Raw genomic sequence first — 10,814 nt, 5'->3', positions numbered from 1 at the left:
GTCTCCTAAATTGAATAAGTTGTTTTTAAATTACAAGTGTATTGAGTAGACAAATGTTGTTAAACAAGCTCACTACTAGTAGGGGACATTACACTGCCATGCACTCAATAGATTCTCGCCATGCAAGTGGACCTCGCTATCATAGGAACTTTTATAATTTTTTCAGGGGACATTACACCGCCATGCACTCAATAGATTCTCGCCATGCAAGTGGCCCCCGCTATCATAGGAACTTTTATAATTTTTCGGGTTGTGCTTCATTAATACGGAATATTCTCTTTGCATGTTGCCAACTCATCCTTTACAAGAATCTTTCCATTTCGGGCTCACAAAAAACATTTTGGAAGATTTTCCTGCCTTGGAAGAACTTTAACAATCTTTTCCACTTATGAAGGATTCCTGTACGTTTGGAATTCTAGGAGAGAGGAAATCTTTGTAGAGAGATTTTTTGTCTTGAAGGAATTTTTCTACGTTCTAGTTCACATCTTGTTCTGAAGGAGATTTTCATCAACTGACCATTTCTTCCATGTTTGGGAAATTTTATCCTGTTCGGAGTTCTTGGAGAGAGAAAATCCTCTTTTAGCCAAATTTCCTCGTGCCTTGAAATTCTTCACCTTGGGCACATTTCTTCCTGGAGGAAGGAATTTTTGAAATTTTCCTCCTTAGCCTTGAATTCCAATGTTTAGTTTTGTATATGGGGGCGCTGTTTGAAGGTGGTAAAGGATTTCTTTGGAATTGACATTTTCCTTCTTGACCATGTTTTTGCATTTTTTACTTGTCCTGAAGCGCATTTGCTAGGGATTGGAGGAATTCTGGAAAATTAAACTTTTCTTCCTTGATGTCACTTTGGTGTCCATTCCTTTCCTAGAGCACATTTTCTCCATGGTGAAGGAATTTTTGATGTAGAGGAAAATGCCTCCTTAACCTCATTTTGGTGCCCAACCTTGACCTTGATTCTACTTTGCCCCTGAGGAAGGAAATTCTTCATGCTTTAGCCAATTCTTTACTATTTCCAAGAATTCTGTCCTAAAGGAAGGAATTTCCACAACACAGTTAATTTTTTTTAGTTTATTAAGTCAATTTTTTTACTTTCCTAGAATTCTTCAACTTGGGCGAATTTCTTCCTCGAGGAAGGAATTTTCTTGAATTCTTTGAAATTTTCTCTAGCCATGAATTCTTTTCTCAACTCTGTCCTTGGGAGCATTAATTTCACTTGAGGAGGATTTTAGAAAACTTTGAAAATTCCTCCCCTACCTCTGATTGGCGTCCTCATCTCAACTTGGGCGTTGTTTTTACCATGTGGAGGAATTCTTGACTGGGAAGGAAATTCCTCCTGTACCTTGTTTTGGCGCCCATCTCCTTGCTTGGGTGGAATTTTCATATGGAGCAGGAAAAATCATGTTTGGGAGGAAATTCCTCCTACACCCTTGTTTGGCGCCAAGTCTCTATCCTTGGGCGCTATTTCATTGTGGTGGAGGATTTTGACTTTGGAGAAAAATTTCCTCCATGACCCCTTTACAGCGCCCATATCGCATGTGATGGAGGATTTTTTGGATTTCTTGAACTTTCCTCCTCTTCCTTGATTTAGTGTCCAAACCCATTCTTGGAGTGCATCTTGAGAATGGTTAAGGATTTTCAATTTCTTTCCTGACTTAGCCATTTCTTAATCTCTCCAATTTTGGATGTCATTTTTGGAATTGAAGTGGATTTCTTTGCTTTAGAAGATTTTTCATGCTTTACCACTTGTCTGCTTTAATTTGGCGGCTTTTGTCAAAAAGATTGAAACCCTAATACTGTGAACAAGCAAGCTCTCTAATGGTTATTTGAACTGCTTATCTCTTATGGGACAATATGCTTTAATTTGGAGCTTTGTATTAACTTCATCGCGAACTCCTCTTTCAAACTCGGCCAATCTTTTGAATTATTCCTTTCAACAATGATGATTTGGGGCTAAATAAACTTCCTTTAAGTCGCATTAATTCCTCACCTACTTTGGCCTTTTGCAATTAATGTACCTTGGGTATGGTGTCAACACTTCGGCTCTGGGTTGGTTAGGGCAGCTTGCCGGTGTCCGACAAGAGTTTTAAAACCATGCTTTTCCTCCGCTTGAACTTCAAAATGTTTCTTCCACTTTGTCTCTCATCTTAGTTTAAGATGAGGCGTCGGAGTCCGATGAGGTTTGGTAACTTCCTTGCGGCCCGACATTTAACTTAAACTTCAATATTAATCCTTTGATTTGAAGAAGATGCTTTGTAAAGAGTTGGGTTATGGAAACCCCAATTACTTTTGCCTTTACAAACTTCTTTAAAGAGCTAAGCGGTTAGGCTTTGACTTGGTTAGGAAATTGCGTCGGAGTTCGACGCTTGTCTTAGAACTTGGAAACATGGCCGAAAAGGTTTAAGGCTTAATAAAGTTGGACTTGCTGAAGACTGGAAGATAAGTTTGGGACCGAGTGTCGGGCTCCAACAATGCCTTTTGAATTAAAAGACTTGCAAACTTAAAGATAAAATTGGCAGCGAAAGTTCAACAAAATGTTAAAACTAAGTACGAGGGAAAGTGTTGAAGTCCGATAGGACTTTTGAAACAAGTTGCCAACATCGACAAACATTTTAAGTGCTTAAAAAGGAAGACCACATAGGTTTGGATAAGTATGGAAAGGCTTGTTGGAGTCCGACTTCGGTTTATAACCAAGACAAAAACCCGAGGCGCTCATAAAGATGACCAAGTATGAAGACTTTGATGTTAGGGTATGAGCTTGATTACGTGACTAAGGTACAAATGGTGGCCTAGACCTCAAAACAAAAGGGAGGAACATTTGAATTTTGAATATGGAGAAAATTCAAGGCAACACTAACCGAGTCTTCATTCTTAAAAAAACTAATAGTGAAAAGCTAAAGAATCTAACTAGTTGCAATAATGAGGGCTACATATTTTTTCAGTGTTCGATGAAGACTTGGCACTTTCTCTTCCTATTGCTCTTGCTGTCACTCTTTCTAATGCTCACACTCAACCAATGAAGACTTGGCTAATGCTCTCACCTTTTTTTAAACTCTCACTCTTGCAGCCTTTCTTACTCTTCTTAGTGTGTCAGGGGGTTCGCCATATACCATAAGGGTAAAGGTTATTGGCACAAACTTAATTTTATTTGTAATTAAAAAATGCACTTTTTGAGCTGAATGACATGGGGGGGGAGCCTAGGCATTTCTGATGTGTTTAGGAGATGTGACTAAGCCGCCTGATGGTCCTAAGGATGTCCAGACATCTCCTTGTAGTCACCAATAGAGGGCGGCATCCTGGAAATCATGCCTCTTTGAAGGAGAGGTCCCAGTTATGCCCCCTGACAGGCATTGGTGGTGTTGGGATGGTGGGGATATGTTTCTTGGAGTTGCTGCATCTCAGGGATATCCCCATCCCAGAAATGGCTAGTTTTTGGGTTGAGGGAATACCTGTGGAACGCTGATTTTTTGAACAATTTTGGATCCTGCTTTGTAGAAATGTTCTCAAATCGCCAACAAAAGCTTCTGAAGAACAGCACAAACTAAATTTAAGAAGTATCTTATTTGCAGACAATTTGTGAATTGTGTGTATTATAATTCTTTTCTCTACAGACAAACTAACAGCATTATACATATTCATCATGATTCTTCAGTGTGACATTTGTTAAGATAAAATAGTGTCACTGCTTAAACTTTAAACCATTATTGTGACAGTCTCCTCCTCAAGTTATTCACCCTTACCTTATTATCTTCTTTAATCCCCCTCTTCCTTACTGGTGGCCTTACTGTTAGGACTTAGGATCATGTACACATTGGATGTCTATTTACACTACACCATATGCCTTTTTCAGCCTGTCTGGCTGCTGAGATCTCCTTGTTTGGTGTGTTTTGTGTCTTATCTTTATTTCTCGTCTTTTAACATAATTTTGTCTCCTTTGTTCTTTTAATTCACTTAGAAATTTCATTTTTTCCTGTTTATATTGCAAATCCATTGAGGTTTGGGACACCCACAGGTGTGCTCCCCTTGCAAACTACAGAACTTCATAAACAAAATCTTTAAGATGGACAGCTTCATAAACAAAATCTTTAAGATGGACAGGTATGTCAAATCTACTAATTGGGTGCATTTTGATTCAGGTATTCTTTATTTTCTCTGACAAATGTTGAATTTAAGCTAAATAACCTCCTCATCTAAGTCCTATCGCTAGGACAACCAACCACATATGGATGTTAGAGTGTCTTTGTTGCCTGAGCAAACAGGAGCATAATGGGTAAGCTATGCACTGCCTACAATAACATATATTATAATTACTTAAAATGATAGTTTATGAATACTCATTCAAATCTTGATTTTCTCTCATTTGATTTAGTTTGCATGATACTGTTTTTGCACTTTTTACTGGCGTTATCAATTATGACATTCCCTTGTCTATTCCTTCTTACAACACTTAAAATCTCATTGCTATGGCTATATACACTTATTGGTGTAGTAATTTTAAATAGATTCTGAGGATTTGCATGTGATTTGTTTTACCTAGGATTTGTAGCTGGTTTAGTGTTGGAATCATACTTCTCTGGACCCTCCTTGAAAAGTGGCATGCCACATCAGAAACAATGAACTTTTTTTGTGCTAAGCAACCTTATATTTTCCTACATCTTCTTATTATATAGTGTGGGCTCACACATCTCCAAAATTTTATCCACATGCTATCTGCCTTGTACTGGATAATATTCAAAGTTTACTGCTGTAGCTTTTCTTGTTTCTTTTGAACTGAATCTTCAACTTTTATCTAAAATTTGAGGTACCTGCAAACCCTGCCAACTGCTTGGCAAATGATTTTGGAACACATATAGAGAAGCTTCAATCAGTGCCCTTATTATTAGTAAGGAAAACCAAAGAACTTGCCACAATCCTTAGCAGGTTAAACGGGTAATGTAGTGATAGTGTCAACGAGGATTATGTGAGCATGGATGATGTTGACACAGAATTTTGGAAGTGTAGTTGAGATAAATTTAATGTTAGAGCATTAGTTGATATTGATGATGCTTGTAGGGAGGTGGAAAAATGTAACAAAGACGTGTAACAGCAATCGTGTTTGCATTACACATTATAACAAGATGTACAAAATCCTACCATAGGCTAAAGTAATTTTCAGATTTTAAAAAACATAATACAATAACAGGTAATGTAGTGATATTATTGACAAATATTATATGAGCATAGGTGATATTGACACAGATTTCTGGAAGTGCAATAGAGATGAATTTGATCTTAAGAATGTTAGTTTGGTATTGATGATGACTGTAGGGAAGTGGAAAAATACAACAATAAAGATGCTGAGGGTGAAGTTTGTAGAAGCACATTTAAAGGCAATTATGTTTGCCTGACACATGATAATAAAAAATACGAAAACCTGTTATAGACCAATTTTCAGATTTTAAAACACATAATGCGATAACTTATTACAGCATGCTCAAATGCAGATAAACATAGAAATATCAAATATAGCGACAATTTAAAAATACTTGTCAGACAATTGACTCATTCGTTTAAACCATTGGAAGCATTTGTGTTCAAAAATATATTTGAGATATAAAAATATATATGCAGAAGCTTGGTGAAAGGCTCGTCACTCATTGGAAGAACAACTACGGTATCCCTTAGACAAATGGCCGCAAAGAGGATGCTTTGGTCAAGAGCTATCCACTCTGTTTCTTTGGTTGGACATACTCCCCATGTCCCTTTCCCAATGCTCATTGCCCGCCTTACACTTACATCCAAGAGGTTCCCAATGCTATATTCTCAAGGAAATGCACTTTTTATAGTCTTTGCCCGATAGTTCTTAGCAATATCTCAAATTTTTTCTCTTTTGTTTCGGGCCTCAGATCCTGGTTTCCCATTTTAACTAATAAAAAACAATGTCTCGAATCTTCATTTAATTTAGTTACAATGTTTAATTCCCTTTCACAAAAGTCTTTACAAAATATTTTGAATATTCTTTTAATCTTCCTAATACTTACAAAGGTCGTTAATATTTGTTTTCACTCAGGGTGAAAGTTTTATAACAAAACCAGTAGCATTAGCAAGGTTCATAGAAATATTGCAAAAAGATTAACAAGCGTTGGGATGATCTCTGTGGATGTTGACATTCCGATTACATTAGTCTACTCAGATGTAGGCATCCTTTTTGATGTTAATTTCCTTACCCGTATTAACTTTCTTCCTCGTATGAATGAATTTTCAAGTGGGAAGCTGATTCCTGTCAGGTTTCTTAATGGATTTTTTGTTGCACTCTGCCAACTCCCAGGAATGATTATATCCTAACAGAATTCATTGGAGGTTTAAGCTTTAATACTAATCCAATCACGTTAGAATTCAAACCTTATTCATGCCTTCTAACTTTGTGTTAATTTATTTCCTCCTTTTAACATGAAAACACACTACATTGGCTTCAATTGCAAGCGAGATTTGGTATGTAATGATTTTGCTCATTCATGGATCAGTTTTCAAATTAGACATTTGTTTGTCCAGTCATCAATTACTGGAGGATGCATGATTGTAAGCGTATCTTCACTCTCGAGTAATGCTAAAAAGCAACAAAGACATTGAGGGTGAAGTTTGTAGAAGCACATATAGCAACAACCATGTATGCGTAACACACAATAAATTTATAAAAAAAAATGTGAGAACTAGTGGAATTAGCGAGGTTCATAGAGACATTGTAAAAAAATAATGAGAGCGTTCGGGATGACTTTTATAGGTACTGACATTCAATTAAAACTAGTCTACATTCAATTAAAACTAGTCTATTCAAACAAGCATATTTTTTTGATGCTAATTTCCTTGTATAGACCTCCTTCCGTTTATGAATGAATTGTCATGTGGGAAGCTGATTATTGGCAGTCCACTTGATGAATTTTTGTTTGTACTCTACAACTCTTACAAATACCACCAAGATTAAATTGAGGTTCAAGCTTTAATATTGATGCAATCTTGTTAGAATTCAAAGCTTATCCAATGCTTTCACACCATTTGGTCATTTGCTTCTTCCTTATTAACATGAAAAGATGCTATGTTAGCTTTAGTTGCTAACAAGATTTGGTATGTATTTATTGAGTTCATTCATTTATCAATTGTTAAATAAGACATTTGTTTGCCCCTTTTATCACTCTCAAACAGATGCATGATTATATACTTGATGGTATACCGATAGTTTAAATAACTTTTTGGAGCATATGCACTTTCTGAGTAATGCCAATTTGGTTATTTCTTGTAAAGCCATAAAAGAGAGTATATTTCATGTTTTTTGATAGATTAGTGAGGGTTCTATTGGGCTCTTGTCCATGTGAAATGACATATACAGCCAAAATTGACATCATGAACTACACCAATTAGGCTAAAGCCTCCAAGTCTATAGGCATACAAAAATATTAGATCCCATCTTGACAGGGTTGAAATCTACAAACTATCTAAAAGACAAACAACCCTAAAAGACAAGGCAAAAAACCTCTTTGAGCTTAGTCTATCTAGAATAGGGGTTTTTTACCCTACGTAATGCCCCCTCCTAGAAATGATAGTAAACAAAGTCAACAAGGGCGGACAGGTTGCTAAATAAAATAAAAGTAAGGAATCGTCCTTAATTGCTGGGCACTTAAAGTGCAATTTTATCAATGTTCAGTATAAATGTATTCAGTCCTAAGCAAATGTGATAGAAGAGTCAGCAATTTCTAAAAACCCACAAATGGGCAAACATAGTGCAATTTTCTTAAGGGTGGGTTAAGAAATAGTAAGTAAAAATATAATTAAAGTTTAGTTTTAATAAATATCAAGAGACATATAAAGATATATATGGGAGATCATTCTATGAGAAGAAGACATCAATCAATTTGGAAAATATGAAGTGACTAGCAAATACTCACAGCCAAAGAAGATGCAAATCTTCCAAGGAGAAATCAAGAGATTTAAAGACAAAAATCCTTAACGTCTCATATCAAGTTATCGGATGAAATCCCATAACTTGACAAGAAATTAGAGACAAATATCCAAGAAAACAGTTGCAACTTGGAAGAATAAACATGGCAGAAAATCAAGATAAGATTATTTTCAGAATTATTTGAATACTATAATAAATTCGTGATTTTGATTTGAATTATATTTATAAATATAAATGTAATTTTCATTTTAGAATTTGAAATATTGTTTCAAGGCAAAAATAAGCAATGTCCTAGAAAGGGACATTACACCCTATGACTACCAACCACCTCTTCACTTTTATCAATCTAATCTAGACCAACCCTATAGACTTGAACATTGACACTCTTAATCCATGCACAATTTGACATTAACTTGTGGTCTTGTACATTGGCTCAACATAAGCTCCTCTCATGTTGCAATCTTCCCTTGTGTGCACAACACATTTACAAATGCTTTGCACATGGATGTGACATTGCTAGAATGGCTTAATACATTTGTGAAGCACCGATCCCAACAATTGTGCAACTCTATACAAGATAATTGTGCTCATACTCTTTAGTCATGCTACATAGCTTTATAAGTCTTCACATTGTGTAATAACATTGTGAACCCTTGCAACCTTTTCGCATTTTGTGTGTGATTTACACATGGGCAACACATTCACTTAAATGAATAAAGTATGTTCAAATTTATATGCATTTGGCATTTAGTAATTTGTGCTCATATTAGTGCTAGATGCCAAACACTTAGAATCATAGGTATTTGAAATAATTATTCGAGATCTTCAATATGTAATACTAATCCACATGACATTACAACATGATCCAAGATGCAAGAGAGGCCTTGCTTATACAGGCAAGGAAAGGGCATTAGATTAGACAAGAGGATAACCTGTGTCTGAATCTTATGACATGAGACAAGTATTTAAACAAATATTAAATGACCTGTTGCAAGGTGTGTGCCCTTGGTCTCCTTGTGCTGTGTAGTGCAACGCTCGGGTTTGTGACATGGCTTAACTGCCTTCTGTGGATTCTATAAGTCTAGTGGTTGTATCAGGCATTAACAGGTCGATCTTTTGGTGCAACGACAACTGCACTTGTAACAAGTGGTATCGGAGCTTGGTTACAGGTTCAAACCCCTTGCTTGCGCTTTGGGGGGGGAATTGTTGCAAGGCGTGTGCCCTTGGTCTCCTTGTGTTGTGCAACACAACGCACGGGTTTGTGGCATGGCTTAACCACTTCTTGTGGATTCTATAAGTCTAGTGGTTGTATCGAGCATTAACAGGTTGATCTTTTGGTGCAATGACAACCGCACTTGTAACATGACCTAGGTAAGTAGAAATAAATAAAGATCAAATATGATAAGAATTATCTAGGCAACTAAGACTTTTAGAATGACACCTAGGACCTAAGTAAATTTAAGTCATGCAAATAAGTCTCTACTAGGAACTAGCTAGGTATAAGACCTTTAGCAAGTACAAAATCCTATTTATACCAATATACCACCTTAAGTGCAACTTAAGGAGGAACAAAAACCAATGCAAAGATGCAAAAGATGTGTCCAAACAACAAGATTTGATTAGGTACCCATGTACAAATGTAATGCAATCTCTCACAATGGAGAAAAGGGGATAAACTTTGTGGGAGAAAACTCCTCTCCAAATGTGAAAAGTTGAAAAATGGACTCATGAAAACCCCTTGGAGGACAACTTCCTCCACCTCAAGCATTGATCACTATTGAAGATAACGAGGTGTTGCTTGAGGGTTAGTGAAGATGTCCACAATTTGTTTTGATTAAGTAAAAACAGGTTTTTGAAAGGAACCCGAACTTTTTTACATATCAGGAAATAGGAAAAGCATTATAGCAGAAAAATACCATGCCTGATCACCCAAACAAAAAACAGTTCCCATCCAAAACAAAAAGGGAACTCAAAACACATAGAGCCGCACAAAGACAACACAAGGATAGCAAAAGGACAACACAAAGACAAAGACAGAGACCGAGACAGCTAAATATTTTTCATAATATCTTCTACATGAACCACCATCTGTTTCATGTTGTCTGCAGAGGTATTCAATCCATCCAGCTCTCGTCCCTTGATATCACCCTGATTCCTGGTGTTGGCCCTAGTTCTCTTCTCATTACCTTTTTTCTCCATCTGGTCCTTGTCACCCTCCTTGTCTTTAATGTTATCAAATCTGTTAATCAGAATATTCATATAATCCATAGAGGCCTTAAGAATCTGGAAATTCTGTTCAGCAATCCTCTTCACAGTTAATTTCATCTTGTCGACTCTAATGACCAGGTCGTTCATTTCCAGCCCGTTCGCCTCTCTATTCCCTTCCATTTCCTTAACCTTCTTTTCTGTATCAAGGATTTTACCGACCATGGCCTCAATAGCTTTAGCATTGTTGATCACAACCACTAATTCTTTAACATTTTGAGAAAGAGGCTTCTCGTCTATCGTAGCATTTTTGATAACATTAATATCATTCTTTAGGTTGCTGATATCTTTCACAATTTTGCTGATAGTATCACAAAATCCCTTAATATTATCATTATCCCCATGACAGTCACTAGGATTTCCCTTTTTATTCTCTTGGCCCTCATTCTGCAATCCTTGAGTATTCATGTCCTCACCACGACCCACATCCGGAATCTCATCCTCCTCCTTACCCTTCATATTGTCGTTTTTTTCCTCCTCTGCATCCTCATCAGAAGCTATCAAAATCTGTTTTTTTTACCTTGTTAGCTTCCCTACTGGTATTCTTATTCCTCTGGGTTTGTTTTCCCATTCCCTTTCCTTTCTTGCTTTTGATGAATTTCTCCTCAAAGGACTCATC

Source organism: Cryptomeria japonica, chromosome 10 (assembly GCF_030272615.1).
Source record: "Cryptomeria japonica chromosome 10, Sugi_1.0, whole genome shotgun sequence".
Classification (NCBI taxonomy): domain Eukaryota; kingdom Viridiplantae; phylum Streptophyta; class Pinopsida; order Cupressales; family Cupressaceae; genus Cryptomeria; species Cryptomeria japonica.
The sequence above is the reverse complement of the archived record's forward strand: the minus strand, read 5'-3'. Positions refer to the sequence as shown.